Genomic DNA, 16,135 nt, shown 5'->3' with positions numbered 1-16,135 from the left:
TTGATAATTGACTCATACATTTCAGGGGGGATTGTATTTTCATAAAAATCCAAGATTTAAAATTTTTGTTTGAAAAAAAATTCTTCAAGGAAAGAAGCTTACTAATTCCTAAAATCCAGAAAATCAACTGTTTGCAGAAAGATGCCTGCAAAACCTACACTACATTAAGAAGATATAGAATGAACTTTGGGGCATGGTTGATTGAACTGAAGGTTGATTGAACATTTATTTTGAATGTACACTCTTATGCCAAAGAGGACTGCCCCCTAATTGGTTTTTGTCAATGTGCCCAGCAAAACATTGCTTTTGCTTTCTCTCTCTTCTATTTCCCCCTTATCTCTAACTATTGTAGTTTCCTCTTAGAAGGTGAAATTTTGTATATACCCGTATTTAGAAGATTTTAGAGGTACAAGATGATTATGTTAAGTGATCAATTGGGGGGACTAGTCCCCCAATCATCATCAGGGGGATTATGAATTTTAGATTTACTCCACCCTGCTTAGTCTTTAGAATTCTAGCAACCAGGAATGTATACACCTCCACTTAAGGATTAAGTGTGGGGAAGGAAGGTCTATGACCCACGTATGCTAGCAAGTGACAAATTAGAAACAATTGACTGACCCCCTGGGCCACCCAAAGCCAAGTTTAAGCTACCATTAGTACATGTAAGACACAGGAAGTGAGGTAAAGAACTGCCTTTATATTTAGCGGCACTTCCTGTGAGAGGGGCTAGGCTGTGGAACTTGACCATGGAGGTCCTCGAGCATGAGACCTGAGACTGCCTCCCTTAGATGATCATGTGGTGAGTTATAAGGCTGACTACCCCTTCCTTGGCTTTTCTGGAGGCAACAGGCTCTGGAAAAGCCCATCTCTTGAGACTCCCTTTCCTTTTACTTTCTGGAGTCACTAGCCTCTGGAGAGACCCTTTGTCTGAGGCCTCTGAACTCCTGCCTGGTTCAGACCAGGCCAGGGCAGCTATCCTTCCCTTTTTCCTCTCTCTCTCTCATTCTTAATTTCTTCCTTTTATTGTAAATAAACGACCATAAAATTCCATTCTGACAAGTATTTCATGGGATTTAGAATTTAAATCCCTGTTGATCAACTAAGAAATATACATTCAGTCCAACCATAAAATTTACTCCTTACAACTCACCCAGGGGTTCAGTCAGCCAACAAGAATTTATTATGTGCCAGGCACTGTGCAAAGTACTGGAAATACAAAGATAAGCTGAAAGATAGTCCCTTTCTTCAAGGAACTAATGTTCTAATAGAGGAAGATATACCAATGGCAGTTGAAAAGGGATGTGTGTGAGAGAGGAAGGGATCCAGAGCAGAGGTATGGTAGAGAGTGGGCTGGGGGGCAGAGGGGCGACCTAGAGAGGAATGAGAACTGCCTGGCCCAGGCCAGGTCTGTAAGTGAAAGTTCTGGGAGGAACCGACACCAATCAATCAGAGAATTCAAAGTAGCAAGATTATACTGAACTCGCCAGATTAAGGGTAGACCTCAAGATTTTGATTTTGGAGTAGGTATCATAGGTCTTATTATCCCTAATTAACAGACAAGAAATGGAGGCATGGAGAAATCAAATTTGCTTAACTTTTATTTTCAAATACTCTCCCTCCATTCCCATCTCCATCCCCAAGCCCTCTATTCTAACAAGTATTTTTAAAAAAGGGGGAAAGGCAGCTTGACTAAATAACCATATACTATTTTTAAAAATGTATATTTCTTGTTTGGTTTGCCTTCTTGGGCAAAATTTGTTAAGCTGATCTGAGAGGTTTCTGGCAGAGTGGAGGTGGAACAATCAAAGCAAAAGGAAGTATATTTAACCAATATACCAGAGTTTAATCCGCTATTGATGTGAATCCAGGACCAAATGACAGGAATTACTTGGAAGAAAGTGGCTGAAACAAAGCAGTGGGCATCAGAGGAAAGAGAGAAGTGGTCAATAAAAGCATTGGTGGTCATCCAAATAAAGTTGCACTTAGAGTGAGGAGGATGAAGAGTAGGAGCTCTTCTGGTTGGGGAAAAGATGGTAGGATGAAGGGGCAAATAGTCCTTTTTACTTCAAATTCAAATGATAAAATCATCAAGAAAGATTAAATTCAATCCACAAACATTAAATATTGATGGTACAGAGCACAAAGCTAGGTGGGATTGGGAGAAGAGTTTGGATACAGAAAAAAAAACAAAACATTGAATTTCAAGTTATAAGACCTGAATTTGAATTTCACTTCTGCCACTTGTGACTTTTTGATCTTGAGGAAACCACTTAACCTCTCTGGAGCTAGCTTTCCTTCTTTGTCTCAAAAATGAGACAACAGAACTAAATGATCTATAAGGTCTTGTCAGACTCTAAAATCCTATCATCATGGCTTCTACCTTCAAGGACTTTACAGGCTGGCGTAGAAATAAAATAGCAACAGAGAAATTGAAATATACAATACATAAGCTCTTATGAAATGTACCTATCTCAAAAATGGGGATAGGTGATCAATCAATCAGAAGGGGGAAGAATAAAATCCTACCATCTCTATAATATTCCATTCTGTAACTCTCCAATACAACACCAGCCCCTTTACCCATTATCACCAGCACTTCCCATTCTGTCATTTCTTGCCATTATTTTTTTTTACTATTTATTTATTTATTTTTATTTTTTTTTCACTTCCAAGCATTATTTATTAAAGACATAGACCATTTTCTTTTCCTCCCCCCACCCCCCATAGATTTCTTGCCATTATTTGAGTTTCCAACTTATTCCATTCTGGGCCAAGTAGGGACGACCCAGGGGGATTATAACCTAATTTGAACTGGGTATTTGCACCAGGAGCTATGTATGTTGGTAAAAGTCTCCCTCCTTCCCACTGCCCCCTATGTGCCCCAACTCCCATTACCTTGTGGCTGGACAGACTCTGTACTTCGGGAAGTAATGTTTTAATTTTAGATGGGATAGAACGTGTTGCACAGAATGGGTAGGCATGGATGTGGCTCTTCTTCACAGATCTCACTACATTCTCTTTCCTCCAAAGGTTTCCCTATTCCAGACTCTCCTCTCATTGGTGGGAGTACCACCATGCTTTGCAGGGTTCACAGACCACCTTGGTTTTGTCCTTGCCTCTTGCCTCTCACTCGCCTTCCTATTCCATTAAGTGCCAAATCTTGTCTGTCCCTACATCTTTCTCATAGACCTCTCGTATGGCCAGCATGTTAATGCAAGTTACTATCATTTCTGGCTTATACCATTGTCCCAGACTTCTGGGAAACTCTGCCTCAATGTCCTCTCCATTTCCCTCTCTCCTCCACATAGCTACAAAAAGATTTTTCTGAAGGGTAGACCATGTTGTGCTCCTACTCAGTAAACTCCAGGGGTCCCTTATTGACTCCAGGTTCATTTGGTATTTCTTCTTTATCATATAATCTAGTTTTTTAATTTGTTTGATGATGTGCATAATGGCCAGGATAGTTTTTTAATATATATGTGCACATATATAATCTATAAATAAGTAAATATACATATATTGATGGTGTGTGCTCAAATTTTTTTTTTACTTCTATAAGTATATCCAAAAAATAAATTTGGAGATCCTTTCATCACAGGTATTCTGAATAAATTGTTTTGTGAGGTCTGAGGAGAAAAGTTGTTTCCAAGCCCAAAGTAGGGCTCAGGGAAGGAAATGTTCTTGGGAGAACAATTTAAAGGATTTAAGTTTTAAAGGATAGGTAGGAATTTAGCAGGTAAAGAGGAAGCTACACATTCCAATCACAGGGAACAGCGGGTATAGAAAATCATGAAGATATGGGAAATACAGTTGGCAAATAGGAAATCTGAAGGAGTCCATTTAGATAGAAAGGGAAGGTGTTATTAGATTGAAAGCAAGGCAAAGGAATTTGAAATTTTGGTGACACCTCCATAATAATTTAAGCTAACTCAAAAGGGGATCTCTTCCAGCCTTATATTGCCTTAGAAAAGTACATATTGACATTACCCATGTCATTTGTTTGCTTATTTTGCTAACTATCTCCCAATTATATATTGTAATCTTGTTTGTATCACTCTCAGGAGATTTACTGGCTGCTTAAAGAACAAGAGTGAATTTGGTACTACTGGTTTAAGCAATGGGGAATGAATGAAAATTTCCTGGAGAATGGAGAGAGAAAAGGAAGGTTAAATGTTGGTTCTGGTTAAAGTTTTGTTTAATAAGGTAACTGTACAATCAGCTGTTCAACTGTACTAATCTTTTAGAAGGATTTACACATAAAGTAATTCATATAAAAGGTTTTTGTGGGGCAGCTGGGTGGCTCAGTGAATTGAGAACCAGGCCTAGAGACAGGAGGCCCTGGGTTCAAATTTGGCCTCAGACCCTTCCTTGGTTTGGGACCCTGGGCAAGTCATTTAACCCCCACTGCCTAACCCTTATTGTTGTTCTGCTGTAGAACCAATACATAGTACTGGTTCTAAGACAGAATGTAAGAGTTTAAAAAAATAAAAAAGGTTTTTGTGCTTAAGGTAGTGAGTAAAGTAGTTACCTAAATAATTTGGTTATGTGGCATAAATTCTCCAGTGAAACCAAGTAACTAAAGCAAACAGTTCAGCAGATATCTATTAAGTGCTTACTATATGCAAGTAGCTGGAAATTCAGAGAAGTCTGGATCATGTTCCCAGAGTAACCCCAAGAAAAGGCCTTCTGGCTTGCCTTTCTTGCCATACTATGCTGTTGCCATCTCCTGGGTTGAGGATTACCAGAAAACTTCCATGTTTTCTATGGAATGGGCTCAGCTTGTTGGAATGGCTGGATTTTATAGATTCCATTTCCTTGGTGTTAGAGACAGCTTGCAGGTAAGAGTATGGAAATCAAAATCTCTTTTATTATCTTTTCTGGAATTTAGTCAGCTAGGAAAATCGAGAGAAACAGAGATCATGTAGCTTAAGGTTACATTACCGATGGCCAAATCACTTTCTAGTATCTTGTAAAGAACATCTCTCGTCAGTATTTGGTGATCAAATGAACATCTGACTTTATATTATACCTTAAAGTTTATGACACATTGAACATAAATTAGATTATTTGATCCTTAAAGCAATCTAGTTTGGCAGATCTTCCTTTTTTATAGATGGGGAAACTGAGACTAAGGGAGTGATCTGCCCATGGTCACAAAATTTAGTAAGAGTAAGATGCAAGATTTGAATCTAAGCCCTTGATAAGAATAATTCCAAAACTCACTTTATGTGGTTGACTGGTCCAAATGAACAAATACACATATGCAATGCTCTTTACAAATTTAAAGCTCTACACAAACAGTTATCGGAATATTATTAACTCACTCAGGTCTTGTATTTCACTTGTAGAGGCAGCTAGCTGGTAGTGCAGTGGTTAGAATATTGGGCCTGGAGTCAGGAAGAGCTGAGTTCAAATCCAGTCTCAGGTATTTACTAGCCATGTGATCTTGGGTAAGTCACTTGACCTCTGTTTGACTTAAGAGTTTCCTCAATTGTAAAATACAGATAATAACAATACTTACCTTGCAGAATTGTTTTAAAAGCACCTACTGGTTGCTATAAAGGGGTTTATTCCAGAGGTCCCCAAACTTTTTACACAGGGGGCCAGTTCACTGTCCCTCAGATCATTGGAGGGCTGGACTATAAAAAAAACCCCCAAACTATGAACAAATCTGTATACCGCTGTCTGTGAAAGTGGAGGCTGCAGCACTGGCTGTGATGGGCCTGTCATACCTTGCACAGGCTCATCACCACCACCACTATACGGGGCAGCAGTATACACAGTGCTGAATCCCCTCCCCCAGATTACTGCTCACCATGCGGACATCTTCCATTGTGCAGCCATATAATCCTTTGCATGGCACCTCATTCTCATTCAATTACTTTCAGAACAAGGCACCAGGTAAAGAATTATGTCACCAGAAGTAGTAATGAATGTGAGTGATGCCATGCTTTGAGGTGCTGCCACATACAGTACTCCAGGAGCACAGGATGTATTTGCAAATATATCCTGTGCTCCTCTCACTGACTACCAATGAATGAGGTGCCCCTTCCAGAAGTGTGGTAGGGGCCGGATAAATGGCCCCAGGGGACTGCATGTGGCCCATGGGCTGTAGTTTGGGGACCCTTTGTTTATTCCATTCCATTTCCCCTTGTTTGATGGGACTAGAAATAGCTGGGATAGGTGATTGTTCTATTATTGTTCTCTTATATTTAATCGTCTATTGGATAAAATAACATTTTTTAGTTTGCACAGATGGATAATATAACCTTTTTAGAAGCTAAATAAAAGTATTAGGTTGCAAGATCATCTTTTGTGGGGTCGGGAAAACCATTCTTGGGACATTTCCAGTATTAGACAGTAATACTCGAATGATGTGTGCCTCATCCTGTTCCATTTTGACTTTGATTTATTCTCTCTAGTTTCTGAAAGTGTTTCCTTCTATGGAGCTTTGAAGATTATGATTATGTGGCATGTCAACATCTGTTTAAACCTTGTTTTAAAGTTTTTATGGATTGGTGTTGTGTTCAGGAAGTTGTAGGAAACAGCCCCAATCTCTGATAATGTAATAGCATTCTCAAGGATATTTTCAGGGATGACTTTATAGAATGGGGACTGGTGATTAGTGAAACCCTGAAAAATACTAGGCTTCTAATGTATAAGTCTAGCCACCCAGTCATCATGTCTTTAAAAAAAAACAACTATTTGTATGTTTGCTATATTGAAGTTTCTAGCAAGATATATTATAACATTCTAAATGTATTATATAAAATATTAATAAGTATATTTAATTATACAAGATATATATTCATTTAATGCTTTATAAATAATCTGTATTAGATACATATTTAATAAAAATGTAGAATAGAAAGTTTATAAAATTAGATAAGTATAAATTAATAATTTAAAATGTGCCATTATATTATTGTATAATCTATTTAGCAGGGATGCAAAATTTTTGCAGCTACAGTAATGTTTAGTACAATTTACATCCTTATTTGTATCGTTATTAATTGTGGATCGTTTTAAATGTCCCCAGACATGTTTTATGTTGATGTTGCTTCTGACAAAGGGCATTAAATTGGTCTACTTCACTGCAGGTAAATAATCTTAAATAAGTATGTATTTGGGGTGCATCACCTGCGTGGATTTGCGATTCCGAGGTCCGATGCTCAGATAGATAAAAGTGAACCTTTCCAGAGATTAAACTCGAAAGTTCGCGTAGACTTGATCTCGAGCCCCGTTTCAAGTTCCTTTAAGAAGAACCGCCCACTTTCCGGGGTGGGTGGGCGGAGAGAGGGGGAGGGTCTGAGAGCCAACTGGAGGGGGAGTGGAGTAGAGGCGGAGCTTTGCGCAGGCGCGCCGCGCGCCGCGGATCCTGGCTCCTCCCCCTGTGTACCGTAGTAAGCATGGCGGCAGTGGGGTTTGTAATCTCCCGTGTGAAACAGAAAGAGGGAGCCACCGGGAGACTGGGCGAAGAACGAGGTTGAGTCGCGGCGCCGTCACTGCGGGGATACCACTCCCACAGCAGTCACAGCGCCACCGCGAGAACCCCCTCCGCTGCCAGGGCAAGGGAAGGAAGACGGGGCGGGGGAGGAGGAGGAGGAGGAGGCGGCGCCGCGGGACGACGAGGAGGCGAGACGGAGCCGGGGGAACCGCTGCGGGAACGCGGCGCGGCTGACGAGGTGAGAGTCCCCAAGGCCTCCCCGGGTCGCGAGGAAGGGGACCGGGTCGGGAAAGATGGCAGGGACGGGGAGGGTTTGGCGCATCAGGAGCCGGAGCCGCCGCCGGAGCCGGTGCTACCGCAGCTTGGAGACCGTTAGTCTGGCAGGGCTTGGTGTGCGGGGCGGGCTGGGGCCGTGACAAACGGGGGGTCCCCCAGCCTAATCCAGCCCGTCGGGGTTCTGGGGCGCCTGAGGGACTCGTCTCCCTATTTTACACCTGCCGCTCGGCACCCACCCCGCTCCTGGAAAGGAAGAAAGCTGCAGCCCCTCCAACTCCACATGCCCCTCCGCACCCTCCGAGTGCCACCACCCTCACCACTGCGCTTTCGAGACCCTCCTCATTTGTGAACGCCCGGCGCCCGCCCATCACCCACCGTCTGGCTTTGGAAACTTGGCAGCGGCCGAAGTTGGAAGCTTTTCTTGAAGATGATTCTCCTCCCTCGCCCCCGCCCCTTTCTTCTTGGGTTTAAAACCTTGAAAACCTGCCCTTCCGTGTTTGATCCCTGGCGGCGGCGGCGGCGGCAGCAGCGGCGGCAGCGTCGGGGGCGGGGGCGCGGGGGGCGGGGTAGGCTGGATTCTTCACTTTGGGTGAGTGAACCACCTGTTCCACTAGGAGGTTGACGTTCTGGGCACAGCCTTTGGGTGACCAACCTGGATCTTTGAACTTTTGACAACATCTGAAAAGGACGTCATGTGTCAATTAGGGAAAATTGACACATAATCGCGTATTAAAACTCAAGAACGGGGTCGTGGCTGTTGGCTGTGTGTCCTAGGTGAGGATTCTCCGGGATTTGCGTATATTGTTGGGGCGGGGGTGAGTGGGGGGAGCGCAGATATGCAGTTGTAGGACCTGGGGAATTAACTACTAAGGTTTTTCTTCCATATTTCCATATCAGTTCATTAAGGGTGATGCCAACCTCATAAGACTTTTTATATGCCTGTTTTATATAGCCCCCATGTATCTATATATAAACGCATATATACATACATACCCATTATGTACTCTTTGGGGCAGTAATGCTCTTCTCAATATGCTTATGCCTTCAAAACAGGACCAGTATAATGTATATTACAACTAAAAATGGAATTTAGTAGTGCTTTTTGGAAATATCCATTTTTTTTAGAATGATACATACTCTCATTAAGATCAGCACTAAACACCATATGTTGGCAAATGAATGGCATTTTGTGGCCATGGGCTTGTGTTTTAGTAAATTGTTCATTTGAAAATTTTCCTCTTTTTGATAAATATATGCATCATGCCATTGTGACCACAAGTTTTAGCCATTCGTTAGGAGAAAGAATATATATATTTTTTGCCATAGATTACTTGTGTCTCCAAAGAAGTAAATGCTCTAGGGAGAAATTGGCTTCTTCCCTTAAACTGTTTATTGCTATTTAATTTATTTTTTCTTTAAGAATTAAGATATTATGAAATCATGTTCATAAGGACAGATGCTAGGCCTGAAAGAAATTTAACAGTGTCTGGGAAGGTTTTTCATAACTAAAATAGCCCATGCTACTGAACCTTTTTTAGGCCATTAATGTTTGTTCCTGAGACAAATGAGGAAAGGAGGGATAATTTGTAGAATTTTTCACCTTGTTTTAAGTCTAGCTTTTGAATTGAATACCAGAAATAATAGCATTTCCCCCACAATGTTTTGCTACTTTTTCCCCCCATATAACTATTTCTATTTTCCAATTGTGGGATTATGTGTGACAAAATTGATGTCAACTCAGATTGACTTCTTGGCCACCTGTATACTTGTATGTTGTTTTTCTGTGTGCCTTTTTTTTCACCCCAAAATAAACCATGAGTGCCCATGTAACAGCATAAGTAAAATGTAATTATTGTGCTTACCCATTAGGTAATTTGCTTTTCTAAAAAGTGCTTTCTCAAGATAAGTATAATATATTTGGGATTGTTGTTTGGAATTAACCATCTCATGACATTCTGTTGCGGTTAATTGAAAGCTAATTGTACTTTAATAATTGTCTCAGGGAATTCGTAATAGAATTTTAGAGCTAAATGGACATCTAATTCAACTCATTTTATAGATGAAAGAACTTAGACTTGTATTAAGTGACGTGGGTCTCCTTATTCCCACCCTGTGTTCTTTTACTACAGTTGAACTTTCTGACCTTTATATTTAAGATGTAAGTGAGAGGAGAGTTCATCTATAAGAATCACTTAATCAGAAGAGCATAATAAAGTATTTCATGGAGAAAAAGTAGGCCATGACTAAACAAGGAACCTAGAGAAAAGAAATAAAATATTAAGATTATTTCTTATTTATGTGCTTCATTTTTATTTTGAGTTACTTAAGTTCATTTAACTCATAATTTTACCATCTTTTGTTAACTTATACTTCTGTTGGTTTAGATGTTTATGCTTATGTTTTTGAAATATTGGCTGTATGAATTACAGGTTTGTGTTGCTTGTGGTTTTTTCCCTTGATTTCCTGGCATTATAAAAATGAGATATGATGAAATAACTACTCAAACGAGACTTTAGGCATTATTTTTAAAACATTCTTTTATTTTCTCCCCCTCGAAAATGAGCTTTAGAATTTTGGACATTAAACATGGGTATATTCACAATTACATTTTATCAGGCAGAGAATAAAAGATTTGTTTTGTTGTCTTAGGGAAGGGTGTTTGCTTTTTTTTGAAGCTGATATAAGAAGAATTCTAGAACAAAACACCAGATTGGAAGTCAGGAAACTGTTTCCAACTCTCTCACTAATTATTTTGGTGTCTTCAATAGCAAAAAGAAAATAATACTGGTTCCATACATTATTGAATGTTTTAGGAAGCAATACCATAATTATATGGAGTGATACTTTGTAAAAGAGAGATTGGGTGGTACCTAATGGTACCTCAAAAAGTAGTGCTTAAAACAGCACATGTTATTTTATATTATATTGAATGTATAATGCTGCTTTTCTGAGAGATTCAATTTTAAATGATCTTTGTTTGTATCTCATATCACAACCTATAGCTTCTCTAGGCACACATGAGTGTTTGTCTCTTCCAAATTGGCATCTTGCCCTGTGGTCTGCCTCCTAGTCAGTCAGTCTGTGTCTAGTCTTTTGCATATGTAATCTCCCTCCCTTCTTTTCTTCTGCTAGTTGAGTGCTGTGGTCCTAGAAGGCAGATTGCTTGTCTTCACAGAAAAATACGTTATCAGGGTTGAAAGGGAATCCAATGCCTGTGCTGTCTAACCAATACCTCAAAAAGAATCCTCTTTTTAACATACTTGACAGGTGTCATCTAACCTTTACTTCAAGACCTCCATTGAGGGAAAACTCGCTACCTCTGAGATTTTTCTTATATTAAGCTTTTTTGCAACTTTTCATTGTGCCTAGTTCTAGGGCCAAGCATAACAAATCCAGTCCCTGTTCCATTTGACAGTTCCTTTGAGTATTTGAAGATGTCTGCCATGTCCTACCTTAAGACTTTTGTCCCCTCTTCAGCCATTCTTCATATGGTACAATTTCAAATTTTCAACATTCTGGTTACCCTCCTTTTAGTCACTTGTGAGGTTATCAGTGTCCTCCTTATTCATTCCCAGAACTGACAATTGTGGTCTAGATATCGTTTGACCAGGGCAAAGTACAGTGAGAACATCACTTCCTCAGTTGTGGATGCTTTTCTTTTCCTAATGCAGTCTACAGTTACATTTCCTTTCTTGGCTGCTGTATCACATTGTTAATCCATATTGAACTTGCAGTCCATTAAAACAGCCAGATTTTTTTCCCCAGAAATATTGTTAATTATATTCTCCCCATCACTCATCATTTTGCCAAGTTAATTTTTTAAAATTCAACTGTAAGACTTTACATGTATTTAATTATAAATGGAATCTTGTTTAATTCTGCCCTCTAGTCTAGAATATCAGAATATTCAAAGTATTCCTCAAGTTTGATGAACTAGATTCCATTGAGAATCTTATTGGGGGTGAGGGGGGAGCTACACACAAAGGCCGATATATTTTTTTGGTAATCCTTACATCATAAACAAATCCAAACCAGTATGCATTTACTAAGGACCTACTAAGGGCAAATAACTGTGCTAGATGCTAAAGATATAAAGACCAAAAAAAGATCCCTTCTTTCCAAGAGCTTATAATATGGAATGGGGTTCATAGGATCATAAAGGCAAAGAAGAGAAGGGAAAGGGAATAAATAAATGTATGTATAGTATGTAGGTATTAGTGTCAGGCACTATGCTAGGTTGCTTTATGACTGTTATCTCATTTGATCCTCACAACAATCTTGGAAGATAATTGATATTATTATGCCATCATTTTATAGTTGAGGAAACTGAGGCAAAGAGATTAAGTGATTCACCCAAGGTCACAGAGCTAGTAATAATAGGTAGCATTTATAAAGCAGTTTCTATGTGGCAGACACTATTTAAGCGAATTACCTGGTTTGATCCTCCCAACAACCCTGAGAAGTAGGTACTATTATTAACCTCATTTTATAGATGAAGAAACTGAGACTAACAGTTACTATGCATTTGATTCTGGATTTGAATTCATGCCTTCCTGCAGGCCCAGTGCACTATCCATGGCGTCATCTTGCTGCTTCAGAGGTAGAGGTGGAAGGGACTTCGGAAACTGCCTAATCCAACTGCCTTATTTAGCAACCCCAAAGTTTAAATATAGTAAATATCAGAGTTGGTAATTGAGCCCAGATCTTCTGATTCCAGAATTGGTTCTCATTGCACTGTCACAAACACATACATATGATAGTTTGGGAGATGAGAATAAACACTAACAACTAAAGCAATCAGGAAAGGCTTCCCTTTGGAGATAACACATGAGCTAATCTTTAAAAGAAACTCAGGAGTCTTAGAAGTGGAGGTGAGTAGCAAATATATTCCACAGTTGGGAATAGTCTGTGGTAAAGCATGGTGATAGTGCTCCCAAATCATCACAAAGCTAATTATAATCCGGATTGTGTATGCATATATCTATATAACATAACATTAATATGCTTGTCCACTTGTGAAATCAGATAGTTAATAAGCACCTACTTACATGCTAGGCACTGTACTAAGTGTTCTAAGGTTGTATCTGTAAGCTTAGTAAGGACAGGTTGGTTCCCTTGAGTAGAACAGGTTCCCTGCACTGATGAATTTTTTCTTCAGTTTGCTTTATGAGGCCATTTTAATTTTCACCACTTTGTGGTCATAGACTGGATCAGCTAGTCATCTCACAAATAACCCAAGATTTTTTGCCATTCTAGATGTTGTTGAGAAAACAAGTCAGAGAAAATGGTATATTCCTTGTTCTTAAGTAGCTTATTGTCAAGAAGAAATAATTAGGGAGGAATCAAATATATATATATGTGAAACTATGAAATATGCCTCATAAGAAAGGTGGTCATTTGGAAGAAACAGATTTAGTGAGGGAAATGGAATGCTAGAGTGGTCAGAAGTATTGAATAAGATATGGAAACTATTTCTGATGAAGACAACATAAGAATATCATATTTATATCAACAGTGTCAAACGTGTGGGCTAGTGACAAAGAAGATTGAGTGGGTAGAAAGGTTTTACCTTGCCTTTACTGCAAAGGAAAATCAGGTAGGAGATATTGATGCCTCAGCATAAACCCATTGCCAACTTTTTTTGAAGAACTATTTGAAAAATATATTTAGTCAATCAATAAAAATTTGTTAAGCACCCTCTTTATGCCTGGCCCTATGCTAAGCATTGGAGATATAAAAAAAGTAAAAGATAATCCCTGTTCTTGAGGAGCTCACAGTCTAATGGGGGAGGTAGCCTGCAAACAGTTATGTACAAACAAGTTATATATAGGATAAATTGGAACTGCATGGGGTACAACAACTAAACAGTATAATCTTCATGTGTGAACATCAAATTTTAATCTCCTACTTGTTTTTTACTTATATGATATATAGGCAGCTAGGTGGCACAGTGGATATTGGAGTAGGAAGACCTGAATTCAAATCCAGCCCCAAACACTAGTTGCCTGACCCTGGACAAGTCACTTAACCTCCATTTTTCATAGTTTCCTTAGCTGTAAGATGAAGGTGATGATAATAATAGCACCTACCTTCCAAAGTTGTTGGGAGGATCAAATGTGATAAAAATTATAAAGTGCTTAGCATAGTGCCCGGCAACAGTAAGCACTATATAACTATACATTTTAAGTTATTATTATATAATGTGTCTAACAAGTTTATATAGTGTATTACCTAAAAGCAGTGGTTTCCAGAGCAGGGAATTTAGCCTAATCACAGGGAATGTGTTATAAAACCAATAGGAGAGTGAAAAGATGAGTCATCTCTTCCCTCCTCCCCCAACATTACCCTACTTACCACCAACCCGTTTATGATGCAAGTTCCCATCTTCCTCCCTTTTGAATTGATCAGTCCCAGAGCATGTAAAAATTTAAATTAGTCTCTAGTAATAAAAATATTTTATTTTATGAGGTTTGTTAAGGATTATTAGAATCATGGATACAAAATAATAACCACATTTGTGCCCAGGGCTGATTACCCCATTCAAAGCTTGCTTACATCATTGCAATGGCCGAGCAGAGAGCATAGAAGAGAGTGAGGTCCAGTTCAAATACTAATTGTGATCTCACCCAGGTGGAGACTCAGGTGAGATTATAGGGAATTCTGGGAAATACCAAGGACTAATGGGGATTGAAGTCTAGGGTTCAAATCTCCATTTTTACAAACAGTAGTTGCATTGGTGCTATTGGGGGAAATCCTCCCCCTTCAGTTCATCCTGTTCCCCATCCCTGAACCTCCAGTCATCTTTTGCCTGAAACAGGTGCTGCTCAGAGGGTGGGTTCTGTGCTTGGGGTCAGTAAATGATAAAAAGAAAGAGTAGAGAACTAGGATTTATTAATCACCTATTATGTACCAGGCACTATGCTAAGAATTTTGCAAATAATTTCATTTGATTCTCACAACAATCATGAGCATTAGGTGCCAACATTACTCCCATTTTACAATTGAGAAAATTAAGGCAGAGGTTAAATGACTTGTCCATGGTCATATAGCTTGTATCTGAGACTGGATTTGAACTTGATCTCCACTGCACTACCTCCTCCCTTTTTTGTTTTAGATGGAACAGTGAATTGCATGAAATGAATATGTATTGATGGGTTTTGATCTGCATAGCCCACATCATTATGGTTATCTTTTCCTCTCAAACTCATCATTTCACACTTCTCTTTTACTTTCAAGAGTACCACTGTCCTAGTAACTTGGGTGTTATCCTCAACTCTTTAATCCCTCATAATACATTTAGTTGCCCAATCTTGACCTTTCTACCTCCATAAAAATCTTTTACACCTCTCCCTTTCTCTACTCACTCAACTACACCCTAGTTCCTCTCTCTTCACCTCTCAGCTGGATTGTTATAACTGCATCTTAATTATTGGTTGGCCTGCTTAGATCTCTTCCCCTTCAATCTATCTTCCACAAACTGTCAAAATGATTTTCCTAAAGAACAGATCTGGCCGTGTCATTTCATTAAATTCTAATAGTTCCTTATTGACTCTAGGATCAAATGTTATTTCACTTTTATCCTTTTTAAATTTGCATTTTGTTTAAACTACATTATAAATACATTTTAATACAGTAATATCGTTCAATCCTTTTTTTATTCATGTCTGACTCTTTGTGAAATTTTCTGGGCAGAACTAAAGTGGTTTGCATTGCTTTCTCTAACTCATTTGACAGAAGAAGAAACTGAGGCAACAGGATTAAGTAAGTTAGCCCAGAGTCACTCAGCTAGTAAGTGTCTGAGGCCAAATTTGAACTCAGGAAGAGGAATCTTTCTGACTATAGGCCTGCACTGCCTAGCTGCCCAAAGTACAATAATACTCATAGTCAATTTGTAACATGATTTTTATATAAAAGGGACATCGCAATTTACTTTTGTGCTTATGCTTATATATAAACACATAAGTGTGTTATATATACACATACAATATGTACATGTTGTGGGTTCATTCTTAATTTTTATTTTATTTTTTATTAATTCAGTATGTAATCAAATAAATTTAAAGACTACAGCCCTAAAGCAATTTACCACTTGGGCAGTAAAATTTGGTCATTTTTATTGTAACTATAATGTAAGATGTTTTCCATGTACTGAAGCTTAATTAGTTTAAATATACAGAAAACACAGAAGCAGAAAAGACTAACATAGTAACATTTATCTTGGTGGTCAGAGTTCCAGAAACCTTGACCACACCCTGGAAACTGAAAGTAATGAGAAAAAGGTTTCTGAGTAGTGGAGATTGTTGTCACCAAGCCTGTTCTTTGGTTCATAATGGAGCCACCCTCAGGCTACACACACCCTTGTTGACCTATAATTTTGCCTAAAATTAAGCTTAAAAAATTCAGTCTTGG

The 16,135-nt window shown here is 39.0% G+C and overlaps 1 protein-coding gene across 4 annotated transcripts in view; it reads left to right on the top strand.

Annotated features, from left to right (window-relative positions):
* The first annotated feature begins 7,556 nt into the window (after positions 1-7,556).
* FNDC3A (fibronectin type III domain containing 3A) overlaps positions 7,557-16,135 on the top strand; it is a 191,382-nt gene continuing 182,803 nt past the window's right edge. For 2 of the 4 annotated variants that reach the window (XM_056794841.1, XM_007495417.3), the window contains exons 1-2: positions 7,557-7,688; positions 8,341-8,500. The gene's annotated coding sequence lies outside the window, so the exon portion shown is untranslated. The remainder of the gene's footprint in view (positions 7,689-8,340; positions 8,501-16,135) is intronic. The other 2 variants (XM_016421933.2, XM_007495421.3) reach the window with 1 other exon arrangement.

Source organism: Monodelphis domestica, chromosome 4 (genome assembly GCF_027887165.1).
Source record: "Monodelphis domestica isolate mMonDom1 chromosome 4, mMonDom1.pri, whole genome shotgun sequence".
Classification (NCBI taxonomy): domain Eukaryota; kingdom Metazoa; phylum Chordata; class Mammalia; order Didelphimorphia; family Didelphidae; genus Monodelphis; species Monodelphis domestica.
The sequence above is the reverse complement of the archived record's forward strand: the minus strand, read 5'-3'. Positions and strand labels throughout refer to the sequence as shown.